The sequence below is a fragment of the Lissotriton helveticus genome, chromosome 11 (assembly GCF_964261635.1).
Source record: "Lissotriton helveticus chromosome 11, aLisHel1.1, whole genome shotgun sequence".
NCBI lineage: Eukaryota > Metazoa > Chordata > Amphibia > Caudata > Salamandridae > Lissotriton > Lissotriton helveticus.
The window spans coordinates 1,152,379,215-1,152,400,133 of NC_136072.1; the positions used below are offsets into that span (position 1 = coordinate 1,152,379,215).

The 20,919-nt window shown below is 46.1% G+C and overlaps 1 non-coding gene across 1 annotated transcript; it reads right to left on the bottom strand.

The window, feature by feature from the left end:
• Positions 1-11,294: 11,294 nt before the first annotated feature.
• On the bottom strand, positions 11,295-11,399 carry LOC144793193 (U6 spliceosomal RNA). Its single transcript, XR_013602838.1, has one exon. It is a non-coding gene; the product is annotated as a U6 spliceosomal RNA (small nuclear RNA).
• Positions 11,400-20,919: the final 9,520 nt, after the last annotated feature.

Consider the following 20,919-nt stretch of genomic DNA (forward strand, 5'->3'; position numbering starts at 1 on the left):
AGAGGGGAAGGAGAAATAGTACCTCAATCACAGTTCGAGCAGAGGATGGGCACTAATTAATGCCTTAACTGCGGCGGTCCATGCCATAGAACTCAAAATCAGCTCAGACGTCACATTTATTTTATGGTATGTGATGTGTTGTTATGTTGTGTCAATTTGTAGAGCACACTTATCACCCTCAAGAGTAACCAGGTGCTTAAGCCTGTGTTTAGGTGTGGGGACCTTACAGAAATATTCGGCCAGCCAGGTCTTCAGCTTCTCGCGAAACTCAAGTAGCAAAGAAGCGACTCTGAAGTGTTGCGGGAGGTCAGGCCACGATTTGGGTGCGTTGTAAGAGAACTCCTGTTCTCCTTTTGTGAATACGGGGGTGAGAGTAGGAGTAAGGCTGAGCGTAGGTGTCTTGATAGGTTCTGAAAGTGCATGCAGCTGTTGAGATGTGTCGGTCTCATGTTGTGTAAGGCTTTGTAGGTGTGAGTGAGGAGTTTGGATTGGCTGTGTTTGTGAATGGGGGCCACAACACAATCAGGCTATTAACCCCAGCATCAAACAATATAAAGCACAGCTTCAAATCTATACCACAGCATCAGGCCATGCACGCAGCCTCAGACAAAGTACCACAGCATCATGCCATAAGGTGCAGAATCAGGCCATGCACTGTGGCACCAAGGCTTTACACACTATACCACAGCATCAGACTGCACACAACACAATCAGGATATTAACCTCGGCATCAATCAATATACTACTGCTTCAACACTATACCACAGCATCAGACTGCACACAACACAACCATCACAATACATTACCCTCAGCATCAAGCCATACACCACAGCTTCAACACTATACCACAGCATCAGGCTGCGCACCTCAGCATCCGACAATACACAATGGATTAGACTGCGCACAACAAATCAGGACATTAAGCCGCCAAGCCACATATACCACCGCTTCAACCCTATACCCCAACATCAGGCCATATACCACAGCAGAAGGCCTGACACCTCAACTGCAGGCCACACACCTTAGCACGAGTTGTTTGAAACAGCGGCATCAGGCCTTGGACCTCAGCAATATGGCGTTCACATCAGCACTAAGCCGTGCACCCTTGCATGAGGCTGCACTGGTCAGCAAAAGTCTACACACCTTGGCATCATGCCCTAGATATCAGCATCAGTCCACGCGCTTCAGTATCAGGCTGCACTGGCCAGTATCAGACCTACTACAAAGCATCAGGCTCTACACCACAGCATCAGGCCACGCACCACAGCATAAGTCCATACAATCAATTTAGACACCACAGCATAAGTTAATGCAATCCACTATTATGCTAAACACCACAGCATAGGTCCATGCAACCCAAAATCATGCTAAATACCACAGCATAGGTCCATGCAACCCAGAATCATGCTAGACACCACAGCATAGATCTATGCAACCCAGAATCATGCTAGACACCACAGCATAGGTCCATGCAACTCAGAATCATGCTAGACACCACAGCATAGATCTATGCAACCCAGAATCATGCTAGACACCACAGCATAGATCTATGCAACCCAGAATCATGCTAGACACCACAGCATAGATCTATGCAACCCAGAATCATGCTAGACACCACAGCATAGGTCCATGCAACCCAGAATCATACTAGACACAACAGTTTAGGTCCATGCAACCCAGAATCATGCTAAACACCACATCATAGGTCCATGCAACCCAGAATCATGCTAGACACCACAGCATAGATCTATGCAACCCCGAATCATGCTAGACACCACAGCATAGATCTATGCAACCCAGAATCATGCTAGACACCACAGCATAGATCTATGCAACCCAGAATCATGCTAGACACCACAGCATAGGTCCATGCAACCCAGAATCATACTAGACACAACAGTTTAGGTCCATGCAACCCAGAATCATGCTAAACAGCACATCATAGGTCCATGCAACCCAGAATCATGCTAGACACCACAGCATAGATCTATGCAACCCAGAATCATGCTAGACACCACAGCATAGATCTATGCAATCCAGAATCATGCTAAACACCACAGCATAGGTCCATGCAACCCAGAATCATGCTAGACACCACAGCATAGGTCCATGCAACCCAGAATCATGCTAAACACCACAGCATAGGTCCATGCAACCCAGAATCATGCTAGACACCACAGCATAGATCTATGCAACCCAGAATCATGCTAGACACCACAGGATAGATCTATGCAATCCAGAATCATGCTAAACACCACAGCATAGGTCCATGCAGCCCAGAATCATGCTAGATACCACAGCATAGATCTATGCAACCCAGAATCATGCTAGACACCACAGCATAGATCTATGCAATCCAGAATCATGCTAGACGCCGCAGCATAAGTCCATGCAACCCAGAATCATGCTAGACACCACAGCATAGGTCATTCCTGAGCGAGTGCCCAGAAACAATATGTCAGTCTGACAGTGGGTCCCATCACCCACCCCCTCTGCAGAAGACCACCGAGCCCAATGGGATCAGAGCATAATATCTGTGAAGGTGGAAACTGGCACTGTCTGAAACCCAAGCCACGTTTCACCCCGCTGACATCACTGGACCATTAGCAGAAGATTGTATGATGATGTTAAAGTCTGCAAGAGCCAGGCTTGGGTTACAGCATCCACCGGGACCTCAACCCTGGTGTAGTCACCAGACGGCAGAGCTCGCCATGAAGACCTCGATTCTGAGGGGTAAGCACGCTGGTCCCAAGCGGACACCCACAGTCACCACCCTGGGCACATTATTGCAGCTTTTTAATTAGTAAAATACCTTCCGAACCAGCCTCGAACAGCAGACAAAAAGTTTGCCTCTTGTGGGGCTCATCAGAGCAGCATAGCTCAGATCAGACAAGTGTACCAGTGAAAGCAAAACTCTCATGGGCTGATTTACAGAACTAACACAACAAAATCCTAAACTTACAACTTTTGGTATTCACAGAAGGCATTTAGTAGTCGTAAGTTAGGATTTTGTCTTAAGTTAGGATTTTGTCCTAAGTTAGTTCTGTGAATCAGGCCGTCAGAAGCTAAGAGTGATGCACTGCGCGAAATGTGCAAAGAAGAAACAGGACAGCATAAAGAGTACTTTTAGGAGGCAAGAATTCCAAGAAGAATGAGCCAGTCCATGAGGGACACGATATTTTGTCGATCTGTCCTATGTTGTATGTTATGAGCTGTGATTTACAGCATACACTGTACTTAGAAGGAGCACATTCACCACCAAAGCTGTGTCTTGGTAATGATTGGAGATATTTTGTTCCCTCGCTCAATATTAGTCACTTCACCGTCATTGAAAGGATGAAAGCCTGGGTGGGCCCTCCATAGTGCAAACCTGTGACTACACAATTAAGCGAGGGGTGTAAATTTGTGAGGTCCTCAAACTCACATATTTGCACATTTTAAATTAAAAAGATCACAAGTTCTGCAAAAGTACAAAGTTTTTTATGTTTTTTAAAAAGCAGAAGAGTGTCACCGTCCTGGAAACCCCTCCGTCTCACTTGAAGGGCAGCACAGAGCAGTGGGCGGACTGAAGGCACAGGTCAGAGGGCCTCCATCTCATGTTCTTGGTCCACCCAGTAGAGTAGCATTAATTCATTAATTCTTGCTGTTTTTGTACCATCATTCGAGACCCTCATGTTCCTGTCACTATCACCTGCGCCCAGAGGCCTCCAACCCACACACTACTTACCTGTGACAGGAGACGGGTAGAGGCGGAATTGCAAGTCTTGGATTTCCCACCAATGGCTAATGCTGTGCCTGCAAATTAGACAGCGCCGATGAGCTTTGCTACAAGCAGGGTAAGTCAGCCACACTATGGAAAATGTGATTCACTACAGTCAAGTTTCCCAAATATGCCCAACCATCTTGGCGTAACTAAAGCCTTACCCACCCCTACATTAAACACAAGCCCCTACAATGAATGTGCTACTCCACTGAACTACCAGACCGGCTATGAGTGGTGTTACTGTAGAAAGATGCAAAAATAGTTGCTATGCGACGAAAGATATAAGGGTGATTGAACCCTTTATAGTTGCCTGAGAGGTAAAGGGGAGTTAACATCGATTAAACAATTCAATTTACAGTGTAACCCATTTGGCCACATATTAAGGACCAAGAATCGATAAGTAAAGTTAAACTGTTTTTAATACAACTTAAGGACCAAACTGATATATATGAACCACGAGAACATATTCTAAAGATACAAAATCACCACAGGTAAATCGAAACGTTGAATAAAATTGAGACTCAGTAGCCATACGGTAAGACATACCAGAAATTCAGTTGCAGCAACACAAAGGATAAGAAATAGAATTTGATGATCAGTGTTCAGGTTTCAGTCCTTCAGTCTATGCATAAATAAATCTAAAATCCTCTAAAGTAGTTCTAAACTAAAGTTGAAAAACTAGCGAAACCTAGTTAGATCAGGGTAAACAGGAAGGTGTCAGCATGGTGGAGACTTCAGTAGAAGTTCTCCAAATTGAGATAAAGTATAACGTAAAACCCCACAATGGAAATATGAGCAGAGTGGTCTAGGCATCTCAGAGTCCAATGGTATCTGCTCTAAATATTAAAGTGTGAACACTAATTAAACCCACAGAACGTTCGAGAATTCCACGTCATTGACTGCAGTAGTTTTCCACCTTCTCACAGTGGAACTTGGCAACTTCACTGGATTTTTCCATCCTATGGTTAAACATCAGGACAACATTAGATGTCTTCCTGCCTGTTATACAAACACAAATAAGAGACTTCTCTTAGTTTGTTAGAGGCTCTTTTTCTTGCCGAAAGTTCTCCTCCGGACCCCACTATCTCTAATACACAAAATGCCTATCGCTAAGTATGGAACCTTAACGTTGTGTCATCTGAAATGTTTTGTTTCCATTGACTTTCTTACTTTGTTCAGCTTTAGACTTTGAGGATTCCTACTCACAATGGGCCACCCTCCCTACTCCACCGTTCCTACAACTATTTCGTAAAAGAGCACTTCCTTTGTCATTCATTCTTACACTGTTTGGATCTAGGGGTTGAGTGAAATCCAAATATGAATCCCAAACGTGTGAAAAATGTATGGACTTTATATTTTGCAAAAAGTGCAAAGTTTTGGAAATGTACTATAACGTTTCCTGTGACCAAACAATCCGGTAAAATGCTTTGATGAAGAATTGTATTTTTTTTACTAAGAGACTCGGTAGGGATTTTTATTTTATTTATTTTAAAGGTTTTGGATTCTCTCTGTTTTTCTGGGAAACCTGCTTTTTTTTTCCAAATGTAACTTTGAAAATGTTGACACATTCTCAATGTCACAAAACATTTTTACAAAGTTGGCAAAGAAAAGCGCTGCTCGTTCCCACCGCCAGTGTTAGGAACCGTATCCCCCTCTCACGCTCGCCTCACGTTCCCGGCGAGGGCGGAGGGGAGGCCCGACCAGCAGCAGCCCCGACGCGCCGGAACGCATCCACCTGCGCGCCAGTGACCACCGGCAGAGCCGGTAATCTGCAAACCAGCCGGCTAAAACCCCCGCTTCACGCGGGCCGTGCGCGCGGGGTCTCCTGACACTTGGGGGGCGCAGAGGTTAAACACTTAGTTCCAGCACATAAAGTTTGAATGTGTGTTTGTGGGGGCCAGGCCCTCTGGTAGCCAGGAGCCTGCTGGGCCGGCTGAGACGGGCTAGGCCTCAGATTAACACCGCCGAGGGCTGGAGGCTACCGAATGAAGGGGGCTTCACACGTGCACCCCGGGGCTGGCTGCGGCCGCCAATGACGTACAGGCCTTAATCTGCCATTGACGCACGTCGGGGTGAGGGGGTCTGGAGGTGGGAAGATGACATTCCCTCAGACTGGTCTACTCACGTCTGAGCGGGGTGAGGGGGTCTTGGGAGGTGGGAATGTGGGGACGGTTTTGTTACCACAAAAATACCTGCATATTTGCTTAAAGCTGCATGTATACTGACAAACCATGAAGTGCAAAATTGTCTCAACCTAATATACACTTATTTTCACTTGTACTTTAGTAGTTCTCTATTTACTTGCATATTATTGTGCAACCTTCTCTGATGTGTCTGTAAAACTTTCCTTTTGTCCTGAATTTTGACCTCCAGTCCTGAATTTTTGTCCTGAATTTTGACCCTTTGTCCTGAATTTGTACACTCACTGTCCTAAATTTGCACCCATGCCAGTTGGTCACCCTATGGGAAGATGGCATTCCCTCAGACTCACGTCTGAGCCTATAGCCACCAGCCCTGGCGCCCCCTATGGGTGTACAGGAGCTTCGCACACCGATGCAGGAGGCTAGGCAGGGATCTTAAACGGGGCTCCAGGCCATTAAAGCCCCCCAGGCAGAAGTCACGAAGAAGGTCTCTGAGGGAGGGCTCCTAGACAGTGACTTAAGCAAAGCCCTGAGTCTGGGCCCCTGGGCAGGCCTCTAACAGCCCCTAGGCAGAGCCCCCAGGCTGGGCCTCCAGGCAGGCCACCTTGGCAGTCCTCTCCAGCCCCTAGGCACAGCCCCCAGATTGGGCAGGCCCCTTGACAGTTCCCTGAAGCATCTCTGATCAGAGCCAGGAACCACATGTTGCCTTTTTGCAAAACACTGTTTTGGTGCAATTTTATTTAAAAAAAAAAGGGGGGGGGGGAAGAAAAAATACATGTATTCGTTTACACTGATGAAACACACCTGAAAGCAAATGAGGCCACTTTTGCTAAGGCCCCCTGCCCCAGCTCAATATGCATATATTAACGGGCAGACCCCAGCGAGAGAAAGGGAGTGACACCTCTGCGGTTGATGAGAGGGAGGTAATGGAAGCCCATCTGCCTCCAGAAAGGCCACTCAGGCACCCACTGGGCCGCTGGAGGCATCGAACAATGCAGAAACTGCCCGTCCAGGCTGCTCAAAAAGCAACCCACAGCTGGAATTCAAATACCGGCCCATCGGGCATTGCCCGAGTGCCCGCAATAGCAATCCAACGCTGCTTGTGGAGGGCCCTAGGCCTAATCAAGACTTTTAGGTGGAGTTTTCATGCACTGGTAACCAGAATCCTTGCTTCTTTTTCCTGTTTTAGTCTTTTCTTCTATACATTCGGCCCATAGCAGAGGGCAATAGGGTGGCCCCTTCTGGCCAATCTTCAGACTGCATGTCCCTCGCAGACTTTCATGGATACCATTATTCAGTCGGCCTCCAGGTGTCACTGCTGCATCAGTGTAGCCTGGATGAGACATACCAGTACAGCAGTTAGTATCATACAGCACCAGTCGGCTAGGGGCACTGCTTCCTGTGCGCCACAGGGTGTAAATCAAAGCCATGCCAGATGTATGGCCTATCTCCGAAGGACCCTACTCTGTCGGACCGTCGAACAAAGCTGTACCTAGAGTAAATTTGAGTCCATCACTGTAAAACGTGCTGTCCGCCCAGCTCAAAATCAGGCAGGCGCACTTTGCGTTCGGCAGACTAGGTACTCTGTTACCTTAGCAATGAAACGGGTGATTGTGCGCTATACAAATGTGGATTATTATTATTATTATTCTGTCCTCCAAACTCTAAATAAGCACAGAGGCTCACCTTATGCAAATCAGTACTGACCCTGCTCCTCGTGGACACAGCCCACCCAGAACCCTGCCCATCTCACCTGTTCACCCTGCGACCACTGCTTTTTTAGTTGGGAAATTTGAGATGTACACCCCCGAATTTCACTAACTAAGCTAAGTCTCTGAGAATAAACATAAGGGAAAAAGAGCTAGCCAGAAAGAGAAGTGTGGCTCAATGGTAAGAGCGGCAGACCCTGATGCAGAGGTCTAGCCCGGGACCAGGGTTCAATCCCTGCCTCGGCGGGTCTTGGGCTCAACTTCCTCGGACCTGATAATTCTCGCCTCGGTGCCTAGTCTAATCATGGGTCCCACTCTGTGACTCTGGGCAATAGCTTGCTTAATCTCCACAACGGCCCCAACAGCGCTAAGGATGCCTGGCCTCCACCTTGGGGGTGCCCAGGAGTGGACACTTCACAGAGAAAGGCCAGGAAGGGTTCCTCAGCGGTATTCGTACAAGCGCCGAGATGCCTCAGGGTAGTTGTGTGCTATACAAGTACCTCTACATTTACAGAAAGAAAGGCTAGCGAAGGAAGGAAGACAGAGACAGAGAGAGAAAGCCATAGGTCGAGTAGAGATAAGGAGAGGGAGGGTGACAAAAAAGGAGGCAATGAGAGAGGAAGAGAGAGAGATGGAGGCAGAATGAAGGATGATGAGGAGACGAGAGAGATAGAAAGAGGAGAAAATAGAACAGGAGAAGAGCATGAAACCAGACAACCAATCATTTTTTTTATTTTTAAAGGGAAAAGAGAGAAAGATGATGTGGAAAGATATTAATGAGTCCACAGAACCATCCGAAAACATATGAGGTCAGTCTGAAGCGCTCTGGCACGAGATGAATTATGGAGGCGGCCTGGGGCCGCCACCCTGGCAAGCCCTGGCGCCCAGATGTGGCCAGGAGCACACGGCGGCTCCCACCCTCAGGGAGATCGGTTTCACCCGACAGGCGGCGCATTAAGGGCCTGGCGGGGATGCTGTTGTCTCTCATTTATCCCTTAGCAACCAATGGCAGGCGGCCAGCTCCCATCTTTAGGGGTGGGGGTGGGGGGGGCAGTATTCAGAGCGCGGTGATCGCTGTTCCCCCGAGCTCACGTGACGTGTCTGGGACCCCTGTATCCCCTTTGAGAAGCAGCAGGGGGGTATCTGCAGGTGTCTAATTAAGGGTGGGCGTAGTTCGCGGAGTAGCGCTACGCGAAGCTACGCGAAGCTACGCGAAGTGCACTTCGCACTACGCGAACTTCACGTAGCACTACGCGAGCTGCGTAGTAGCATGTTCGCACTGTGCAAGATGCGTTTTCAATGATTGCACAGTGCGGACAAGCATCCGGCACTGTGCAAGCATTGAAAACGGCATCTTGCACAGTGCGAGCTGTAGTTTTCTGCTGCTCGAGGAGATTATTACTCGAGCGGCAGCTTTCTCAACGCGAACAGGTAGTTTCTCATTGAGAGCGGTCGCGAGCATGCGCAACCACTCACAATGAGAAACCTGAACTCCTCGCGTTGAGAATCTCGCCGGGATGTCATTTTGCTTGCTCGCGGTCGCGAACATGACATTCAGGACCGCGAACAAGCAAAAAATGAGCGCTGCACTACGCTACGCTGCACTACGCATGTTCGCACTGTGCTACGTGCCGCTCGCGTAGTGCGAAGTTGCAAAAACTTCGCAAACTCCGCGAGCGGAGCGTAGTGCTTCGCCCAGGGTTAGTGTCTATGCACCTCGAGGTGTCTTAAAGTCTCTCTGACGTCTCACCTGCTCCCTCCCTCCCTTGAATATGTATGTCCCTTTATTCTTCAATCCCGCCCCCATCTTTCAATCTCTCTGTCCCGGGTCAGTGCTTTGAGGCGACCTTAAAGTTGTGTATAGCGCTATACAAAATATAACACAAGCCTACTATCCCTGTTTACAAGCCTTTTGTATAATGTGGTTATTACGGTGGGATTGTGAAGTCACCTGTAATAAGGAAATGATATATCTGCTCAACTGTAACAAGTTATTACAGTGGAGTTGTGACTTCATAATGCCTGTACAGAGCACAGTCACAGCTGCAGTTTAATGAAAGCAGCGGAAAGAGAACTGGCCTGGGTTTCATTCCTCTGATCTTTTTAGTGGGAACATGTTTATTTTTTGTACACTAAATGTAATTACAAGGAAAAACAGATCTTTGCGTTTTGTCTACACATTTATAGCCCCATCATTTATTTAATCTGACACATTAAATTGATGCTGATATCTTACAGCAATAAACTAAATACGTTTTTTTAATGTGTTTAATATTGCACTAGATTCTGCTTTTATTCTTCACAGCTGCCACTATGCTATGCCTTAGTTATGAACGAGCAAGACACCAAACATGTATGTCATTTATGGGAAGGGTGACATTGTGATCATGTATTATACAGAATAAAGTACTCCATACTGTATATTTTCAGGAGATTGCAAGTCATCATCGTGTTCCATGACCAGAGTAAAGGAACTCGACCTTTGACCTCAATCCTCTTTATGGTGACAGAATACTTTGATGACTTGCGATATCTTTACAATGTATGTCAAGGCATCCTCTATCCCCTATATCATGTATGCATATATGCATAACCCTGAAATATTAAATGTTCATGCCATAATTCCCGTTTCCCTTTTTAACGGTATATGTACCCTGAGGACTCATATATGTTCCTTCCCCCTTGAAAAGGACTCTTTGGATTGTAACCTTTCAAACCGCGTCACTATGTGGAAACTATTTGTAAAAAATTAGGCCAGCAAGGGATTTTGTTTCAGAGTTATGAATTTAAGCCAACATGGGACATAAATGAATCAGTTACCCACACTAGTATCGATAGGTGGCTAGGTTTAAATTATTATTAAAACAATGTTATTACCACACTAATAACACAAATAAGTACACAAACCAGGGTTGTAGTCAAAAAATTATTATTTTCTTTATAGTGAATAAAAGGGTACTAAAAAATGCATTTTGGGATAAACGAGGAGCGGACTAAATACTCCTACTATCAATCTCCAAACATAAGTCAAAACTGCTAAACAATATTGGTATACTGATTTCAAACCAACAAAATAAGTGAAAATCAATATAATGAATCAAAATCAAGCAGAATTAGACTTTATAGTCGACGTTTCGGTCTTTTAGATGTGATTTCATAAGACCATCATCAGGACTTCTTTGTTGTGCATTTGGGAGGATGACCCTACAGAAAGATGCAGAATACACCGCCTAGCGGTCAGTGATGCTAATCGGAATCTTGTCGATGAGACCAGTAGAGTCCAGGCAGCTGCTTAAAAAACCGCTGTCGTCCTGACGCTGTTTGTGCAATCCGTGTCGCTTCGTAAAAACTCTTTAAATCGTGTCAAAATTAAAATGCAACGTCTGAACTCGAATTTGCAGTTCACAGTTGTAGCGTAAACAATATCTCCTCAAGTGACCATATTCAGTTTTTGAAGGCCTGGACTCTACTGGTCTCATCGACAAGATTCCGATCAGCATCACTGACCGCTAGGCGGTGTATTCTGCATCTTTCTGTAGGGTCATCGTCCCAAATGCACAACAAAGAAGTCCTGATGATGGTCTTATGAAATCACATCTAAAAGACCGAAACGTCGACTATAAAGTCTAATTCTGCTTGATTTTGATTCATTATATTGATTTTCACTTATTTTGTTGGTTTGAAATCAGTATACCAATATTGTTTTTTGTTTTTTTTTGCGCAGGGGCCATGCTAATCTTCTCTGTATCGTTCCAATTTTAGTATATGTGCTGCCGAAGCGAGCACAGTATACCAATATTGTTTAGCAGTTTTGACTTATGTTTGGAGATTGATAGTAGGAGTATTTAGTCCGCTCCTCGTTTATCCCAAAATGCATTTTTTAGTACCCTTTTATTCACTATAAAGAAAATAATAATTTTTTGACTACAACCCTGGTTTGTGTACTTATTTGTGTTATTAGTGTGGTAATAACATTGTTTTAATAATAATTCAAACCTAGCCACCTATCGATACTAGTGTGGGTAACTGATTCATTTATGTCCCATGTTGGCTTAAATTCATAACTCTGAAACAAAATCCCTTGGTGGCCTATTTTTTACAAATATTATTTGCCCAAGCCCGCAAGGGTTTATTGGGTTGCTCACCTTTTTTAATCCCTATGTGGAAACAGCAGGTCTTGTGGCGTAGTGGACTAATGTGTCCACTGTAGGGGCCTGTGTCTGACCTCATGGTCACAGGTTAAAATCCTGGCAGGTTTACTCAGCCTTTCATCCTTCTGAGGTTGATAAAATGAGTACTATTGGGTAACAATAAACATCTGGTATTCAGCGCCAAGCTACCCATAGTGATGAATGTGAGCTGTACAGATACACATGTCGTGTAAGTCACCGGACTGCCATAAAATCAAGGAGTCTAAAAATGAGGGGCCTATTATCAACAACTAGCGAAAATTATTGCTAACTAAGCTTAGTGACATATTTTCTATCGCCGTGCTTCGCCTGATTTTATCGCAGAGATAACGTGCTATAGGCAACGTTTATCTCAAATGCGATAAAATTTCAGGCGTTAGCGGTGAAATGCGAGAATATAGCTGAAAATCCAGCGATATTCACGAATTATCGCTAACAGGGACCTTGCCACAATATCCAACTCCCATTGGATATAATGGCTAAGAAATGGTCTGAGCAGGCGTTAGTTTTTGGAGATATTCGCGCTTAGCGCGAATATTTCCATCGCTACGCCTGCCTTGCTAATAGGCGATAGTGACGTTAGCGACTGCTTTCAGTTGCTAACTGGTTGGGTACGCCCACTTTGCATGTCATTAGCGATAAATATCGCTGACATGCAAAGTGGGCCCCAAACCGCGCGCTATCGCCTAAAAGCTGTCGCTAACATCAGTTAGCGACAGCTTGCTAATAGGGCGATATAATTATCGCCGCTTAGTGGCCAAAAACGGGCGCTAAAGCGGCGATAATCCAATATCGTCAGGCTTGGTAATATGCCCCTGAGTTTTTTTTTTATATATCGACCTGTACAACATTGACTACCGCCATATTGTCAAGGTAGGTGGGCAGGCGCTAAGAATATTAAACCTCTGCTACCCTCAATATGCTCCCATGACATAATATTGGTAGCTCTTGGCCTGGTGGCGACATGAGTGCACGTCGATATCGCTGATTTTTATATTTTGGCCTACAACTGCGGGGACTCCAGTGGCAGAATGTGTGTTCTAACAATATTACACAACATACAATATTTATTATATTATATCACCGTGGGAGCCACGTGGTGTTTAGATGTCGCTGTTCCGCCTCTACCTCAATGGTATCTATAGCTCTCTATTAAATATCCGCCCCCACTGCAATAACAGGCCTGTCATATTTAAATCTCTCTCAATCATACCTCCCTCCTCCCTCTTTTACTGTATAAACCACAGGTATTTGAACACCTCACGTACATCTCCAGTCTCAATCTTCTACCGTTTTTGTAAAAGGGGAAGGTTTTAGACCTCACCCTCACATTTGGGCATAATTAGTAAACTATGCCTCTTGCAAAATTTGACCGAATTTCCCAACCTTGCATGCACAAGAATCTTACCACAAAAAGAAAAGTTTTTGAAAGCGAATTCACCTACTTAAAGTGTTGTTTAGAATCTTTTTTTCAGCAAACCTATTTGTGGCAGAGGTTATAACCCGGTATGTGTGTGCTCTTGAAAATATGCTAACTTTGCAAAATTCAAAACGTTTTTAAAAAATCTACTATGTTGCAGACAAAATACGTTTACCACTTCTCACACACCTTATTTATGCCCTTGGTCCTACCTCACTGCATCGTGGGGTGTTTTTGTAACAATGAGGTGCATAATTCTGACTTATAGCCCGTGCACGGTTCAAGGGCTTCTAGTGCTGTGAGGAGCAGGACAATAGCGCTAACGGCTCACGAGCAGAGCATAACTGTGTGTCACATCTTTCTTGAATAGATTCTAGTCTATGGGGCATATTTACAAGCCTCTTATGCCACCGAAGCGTTACATTTTTTGACGCTCCAGTGGTGCAGTATGCTGTCCCATATTTACAAGGCCACGCAAAGCCAGCCCGCCCTGCCTACAGCAGGTTTAGGTGTATGAATATTCATGTTCTCAGTGGGGGGCGGGTGAATATGTTAAATAACTGCATTGTTGTAATTTGTGGGTATTGGCAAGTATTCCCAATGACTGTTCACACTCAAGTTGCACACTTCGCTTTACTGGTAAACAAACAGGAATCTGGACTAATGGCCCCATTTAGAGTTTGCGGGAGAGGGTATTCCATCGCAATAACACCAGAGGGCACTCTCTGCCAAACGGAAGCTCCGCCCACCTCATTTAGAGTTAGGCAGACCTTCATTGTATCAATGGAGGAGTGTCTGCCCACTCAAATTCGAGTGGGCGAACACATTGCCAGCTTTTACTGTCTGTCACCGCCAGGCAAAAACTGGTGGTAAAACACAGTGAAATCTGTAAAATACCCCCCTCTTTATTCGAGAAAATTCCCATGCCGAAGGGGGGCATTGAATTTTTTTTCCATACTAAATCCCACTTTAGGTTTTTGTTTTGGTAAAAAAAATGGTCACTTTTCCCTGTGGCTCTGTCATGTTGATGGAACTGTCCGTCAAACTTACAATGTATTGATAGGAGCTGCCATAACAGTGGTTCCTGCAAATGGTGGAAATGTCCGCTGTGCCACCGGACATCTCTAAATGTGGCAGGTGGGGACTCCATCAATGCGACAGAGTACTTTACTATGCCTCCTTGACGGGGTAAAACCCCGCCCGCCAAACTCTAAATGGACCCGTAAATTTGCAAAAAGATATGAAAGTAATCCCACCTGTCTATTTCTGCAGGGGAAGGCTTCTATCCACATGGAAAAATACTTTCCCTGTGAAGGAAAAAAGTTAAATGTGCAAGTATATATTTCCATCATGTTTATGTATGTTCTTATTGTTGACAGTCCTCGGGGACGGATGTATGTCGTTACAACACATGCTATTACAACGCATGCGTTTACGACGCAAGTTTTACAATGCAAGTCATTACAACGACTTGCGTTGGGGGGGGCGCTGGATAGTGAATAGTTTAATTTACTATTCCAACTCCAGCCCCCGTGGATGGTAGGGAAGGTGTTGGATAGTAAATTAAAACTATTCCCTATCCCAGAGCGCCCCCCAGCGCAAGTCGTTATAATGACTTGCGTTGTAATGGTTGCGTCGTAATGGTAGTGTGTTGTAACAGTTGCGTTGTAAAGGATGTTTCCCCTAGGGGTCAAGTGTTAGGAAGTAGGAGTGCGCCTGGCAATCTACAGCTTACTAGGGGTGGGCGGAACTCGCAGAGTTTTACTCCATGAAGTTACCCAAAAACTCAGCGAGACTCCAAGAAGTTTTACAAGCAGCAGAGTGGTGGCACGCCACACTGATTTTTAGTGCTGGGATCTTGACCCGTGCTGTAAAATCAGCGCAAACAGCACCATGCGGCATGCCAGAGGGCTCTGCTTCTTTCTGCTGCTCGAGTAGACTTTCTACTCGAGAGGCAGCTTTCTCACCGCAAGCAGCAGCTTTCTCAGTGCGAGCAGTAGTGATCTGCCGGAACTGGCCTTGTTGAGAAACTCGCCGGGAGGCGGTCTAGGGCTTGAATTTGTCATTCGCCAACTTAGGGCCATATGTATCAAGCCTTTTTGGATTCGCAAAGGCCGTAATTCGGCGAATTCCGGCCTTTGCGAATCGCAAAAGGCTGTTTAGCATTTTTTGCTATGTATGTAAAACTCGCATCATAAGGAATCGCAAAAATGTGCGATTCCTTATTTTGCTATAGCATTTAAGGAATCGCAATTTTGCGATTCCTTAAATGCTATGTATGATGCAATTTTCAATTGCGATTTTAGCTTAAGAAATCGTAATTTACCACCAACTTTCAATTGGTGGCAAATTGCGATTTCTCCAAAAAAAAAGCACAAATTGGCATTTTTAAATGTGGCATGTGACGCACATACATGCCCATAGGGCATGTATGTGCACCATATGCACACACATTCTGATTTCAGGGGTGCAGCAGGGTGTCCTTGAGACACCCCTGCACCCTTGAAATCAAACTCATTCTGCGAATTCACAAATTGCAATTCGCAAAATGAAATGCATTTCACAATCCTGGCCCATAGGAATTATTCCTTATTTGTGAATTCGCAAATTGCAAATTCGTAAATAAGGAATAATTGAAAATCGCAAAAAAATAGCGATCTTCTACATACATACCATTTTGCGATTTCTAAATAGTGATTCCTTAAGAATCGCTATTTAGAAATCGCAAATGGTGATGATGATGATACATATGGCCCTTACTGTTGACAAGCAGTGCACAAGAAAAAACTCTGCCATGAAGCAGTTGACTGAGTTTTTCTGAAACTCCGCGCAACAAGCAGAGAGCGAAGTGGGTAAAACTCTACAAACTCCACCGTAGTGTACCTCCCACCATTTGAGCTTCCATTGAATTTCGACTTATCCTCCTTGGCATTGGGTGAATACTGACACAGGGGGAAATCAACACAGATGGAAATCCATCAGGCGTGAAAATCTTTACTTTTCTTTAATTAGCCCTACAGTGAGGATCCAGGAACAAAGGCACTGTGCTGGGAGGTGAAGTGATGCTAGGGACAGGCCCCTTCCATGTATGTGGCAGGGAACACTCTCAGCTGGGTGGGGGGTTTGGTTGGTGGCCCCACAAACAAAGCAGTTATCACCCACATTGTGTTTATAATCCACGTCGAAGACATATTTAGTAGTTACAATTGTTCTTGCAGGTCTTGTCTAATATTTTGCTGCTGAGCACTGGTACTCACATGGGCCTTGTCAGATGATGCAGAGACAGTGGTGTAAAGAAACCTCTGGGGGCCCCTCTGCAAGGAATAGGGACCTGTGCACTACCCATACCCTCAGCTGACAAGCTGAGGGAGTCCCCCTTTATGTATGGAAGACTGGGGTCCCTAGCACCACAGGATGGCGAGGTGTCTGTTACACGCCTGTACAGAGAGACAGAGCCGGGATGGCTGGCTGGACATTCTTGCATTTGTGGTGGACTGCAAGCTAAGGGGCAGCTTTTAAGGGTGGACAATCAATCAATCAATTAATCAGGGAATTGTAAGCATGCTACTCACCCAGGGGGGTCTCAAGGCAATAGGGGGGTGGGGGGAGGGGAGTCTGCAGTTCCGTTCAGTCAAAGAGCCAGGTCTTGAGCAACTTCCTGAAGGTGTTCAGGAGGGAGCGCATCTGATGTCGAGCAGGAGCTTGCTCCAGGTCTTGGCCGCGATGTAGGAGATGGTTCTTCCACCTGATTTGGCTCTGTGGATGCGTGGGGTTTCGGTGAGGACGAAGTTGGTGGATCGGAGTCCTATTTTAGGCACGTGGAAGTTGATTCTATTGTTGAGTTATTGAGGTCCGGTGTTGTGGAGGCATTTGTAGGCGTGGTTGAGTATCTTGAAAGTGACTCTTGCCAGTGGAAATTCCGAAGGTGGTGGCTGATGTGCTCGTGTTGAGGGATGCCAAGGACAAGTCTGGCAGCGGTGTTCTGTATCGTCTGGAAGTTGCAGAGTAATGACTTGTTTATGCCGGTGTAGAGGGCATTTCCGTAGTCAAGTCTGCTGGTTATGAGTGCGTGGGTGACTGTCTTCCTTGACTCGGGAGATCCATTTGAAAGTCTTACGGAGGACAGGCTGCGTAACTCACCCGAATACGCTAGTTTGGTGTCTGACATAACTCAGTGCTGGGGTACATCCCTGGCAGCGCGTGTTCTGGCATGGCTTCGGTACTGTACAGGCTGGCACAATGTTTGTGTTGTAAGGGTGCTTACGTACCAGAGAAGTTAGCATCAGGTGTGGCAGTGATGCTATTCGCATTGGGGCAATAAGTATTCAGACAAAACAATTCGGGGCCAAATGGACTCTGGTATAACAATGGTGTGTTACATATGGGGTACGATCCTTCCTGGCATTAGAGTGTTGCTTCATATGAAGGGTAATGTGTATGTTGGCATGACAGTGGTGTGGTGCATATAGGGTAACATAAAATCCTGGTATTTCAATGGTACTTCATATGGGGGATAATGTGTATGTTGCCATGACAGTGGTGCTTTATCTGACTCTACAATGTGCTTTTGGGCATTGCAGTGCCATTTTTACATACCTGGACAATTAGAAATGGCCATTGATATGTTTGCAATTCAAATTACTCTGTGGACACTGGCAACACTGAAATATCTATACCCTTGTAGATGTCACTCATGTGCAGGGCTTCACCCAGTATAATAATTGAACACCACCAGTCCCAGATGCCCACCCACAAGCACGGGTTGGCTGAGCAGGCCACAGGTAGAGTGGGTCATCTTCTCCCACAAGGGGGGTTTGGAGGGCAGCCGACTTCAGAGGCCTCCCCTCCGGGCGCTTTTGGCACAGTGGTGCAGTCCAGGGGACTGTGAGGCCATTGGTGGTAGTTTGGCTGGGGGGGCTTAGGGGTTAAAATTGGGTGCATTTTGTATTGACCTGCCTTTTGTATTACTCTATGAATCTGTAAAGCGCTCTGATACCCTCACGGGTCAAGTTCGCGCTCTATAAAACCTTAAAATAATAAATAAATAAATAAATACAGTGGGATGGGTGCAAGACTTAGTTTGCCTTGGGAGCTAGTTTTGTGCAGCTGGTTTAGCAGGCACTAGCAGGACAAGTGGGTGGAGACGGGTTGGTCAGTGCAGTGGGTGTAAAACTGGACTAACGATAATAGGGTGATTGGGGAGTCTCTTATGTCGGACCTGGTCAGTGTGGAGACATCGATCAGGACCCTCAGGGTAGTGGGCGTGAGGACCTTCTGGCATCAGAGGCTGGAGCCATGCTGGGAGTAGCGGGTAGGGCTCGCCAAGCAAAGTTCTCAGCTGGAGCAGTAGTGGCAGCCATGTTGGCATTCTCGCTGCCACTTTAAAAAATCTTTAAAGAAGCGGCAGGTGAGTGGGGCCGTGGGTAGGGAGGAACAGCACGTGGAGGAGCATGCGGAAGACTGAGTCATTGTGGAACCGAACATGATGGGCTGTTCTTTCATACTGGTAGGTTCATCTGAGCAGCCACAGGTGGTCTTAGAAGGGCTAAATGCAGCCTCACTACCCCAAGGTGAAGAGAAGGCGCAGCTAATACTGGCTAGCTGGATCGCGGCATTGCACTGGTCGGAAGACCGTGGGGGGAGGTCTGGTGTGACGTCATCATCTGCTCAAGTGTGGAGAACATATAAGGGGTGGATGTCGGACATGTTGGATGATGAAGTGGTGCCAGGGATGTATGACGTTACAACGCATACTTTGACATCGCATGCCTTTACAACGCGGTTTTTACATCGCATACCATTACAAGGCATAATGCTTTTAGGCGCTGGATAGTGATTTATTTAATTTACTATTCCAACTCCAGTCCCCGTGGATAGTAGGGAAGGTGTTGGATAGTACATTAAATACATTCCCTATCCTAGAGCGCCCCCCAGCGCTATACGTTGTAATGGTTTGCGTTGTAAAAGTTGCGTCGTAATGGTAGTGCGTTGTAAAAGTTTCGTTGTAATGGATGTTTCCCGGTGCCAGGGACGAGTGGGAAATGCGTGTGTGCATCAAGAGGGGTGGGTGCATCAACTCTTGACTATGGGGAGGAAGAGCAGTTGGAAGAAGGTCAAGTGAGGGATGATGGGCAAGAGGACGAGGGTGAAGTGGAATGGCATTGGTGGGAAGTGGAGTGCATGCCACAGAGGCTGGAGGTATAGAGCAAAGGGGAACAGATTGGTGTTTTTCAGGAGGTGGGGCGAAGGAGGTCGAAGGAGACGATGAAAAGCGCAACCACTGGCAGGAAGGGAGGCTTCGGTGCTGGCCCAACCTTGAGGCCAGGTAAGATGCCCGTTACTGGCATGAGGTCAGAGGTGGTATCAAAAGGGGTTGGTGGTGAGGGGGATGAGGGTGAGAGTGGGACAGTGGTGAGGCTACTTAAGGGAAAATAGGTGGCGGACGAAACAGGGGAGATGGATGGAGGAAAAGAAACAGAGGAAGAGGAAGCAAAGTGGACAGAGAAGGGTGCAGGGAACTTAGGGGAAAAGGACAAGGAGAAGTAGACGGCCTCCAAAGCGGATGGCCAAGGAGGTGAAAAGAAGGGGAGTAGAAGAAGGATGAGGTAGAGAAGTAGAAGCGAATAGAAGCAAAGATGATGAAATTGCCATTCATTCAACATGTGGTACTGCAGGAGGGTTTTTTGTAAATTTCACCATGAGTGTTTAATGTGTGGAGCAAAACAGAATGGAAGGTTGACATTTCTTTCTGATGCCAGGGGCCAGCTTTAGCCTATTTTGGTGTGCTGAGCAGGGGTTGAGGTTTGGAAACATGGGGGAGCAGCATTGCTTTCCTGGAGTTCTTTCCACTGGTGGTGGCTTAGGGTTTATTGGGAAAGTATTTGAAAATAAAAAGGTCCTGTTTAATGTACTTAACATGGCTATGGTGAATTTAGTTAACAGGCACTCGGTGAAGGATTTCAGAGTGCAGCAGTTGTTGAGGGTTTTATTTTAAGGTTGTTGGCGGCACAACATTGTCTCTGAGGCACACCACGTCCCGGGAATTGATAATGAACTTGTGGATGTCTTGTCTCATTCACAGTGGAGGAGGTTCTCTCGGCTTGCAGTGGGTGGAGTCGACGAGGAAACCAGAATGCCGCCGGAGCTTTGGAACATAGCCGTACGAAAATGTTGGAGTTGGTTCATGGCTCGTTGGCACCTTCAACCCGCAAAGCGTGGCAAGAGTTCATGCGGTCGGCAGCGAAGAGGAGAAATGGTGTTGCAGAGATTTTGTAAAGGAGGGACAATGTGGTACATTTTATCATGGCTACGATTGAGAAGGATCTATCGAGAATGACTATCTCTGGTAAGTTGGCAGGGTTGGCGTTTTATGCGAAGACATTGTGGGGCTACGAACCTACTGCAAGTAAATTGGGGCAAAATATTCTGGAAGGTGTGGGAGAGAGAGGGGCTGGGGGCATGGTAAGGTGGGGAGGGTAGTATAGGCCTTAGCTTGGATGGTATTAGATCAGGTTCTCGGAGTTCTGCCGACGGTATGCCAAGAGTTACGAGGTGGTGTTGTTCTTGTTACTGATGACATGGATATTTTTTGGACCGTACATCCTGGCAGAGATGTTGGCCACAAAAGTGGGTGAGAGCATCAGAGAGAAAGATGTGAGCACTATGCAGGATGGACAGGAGATTAGGTTGCATAAAT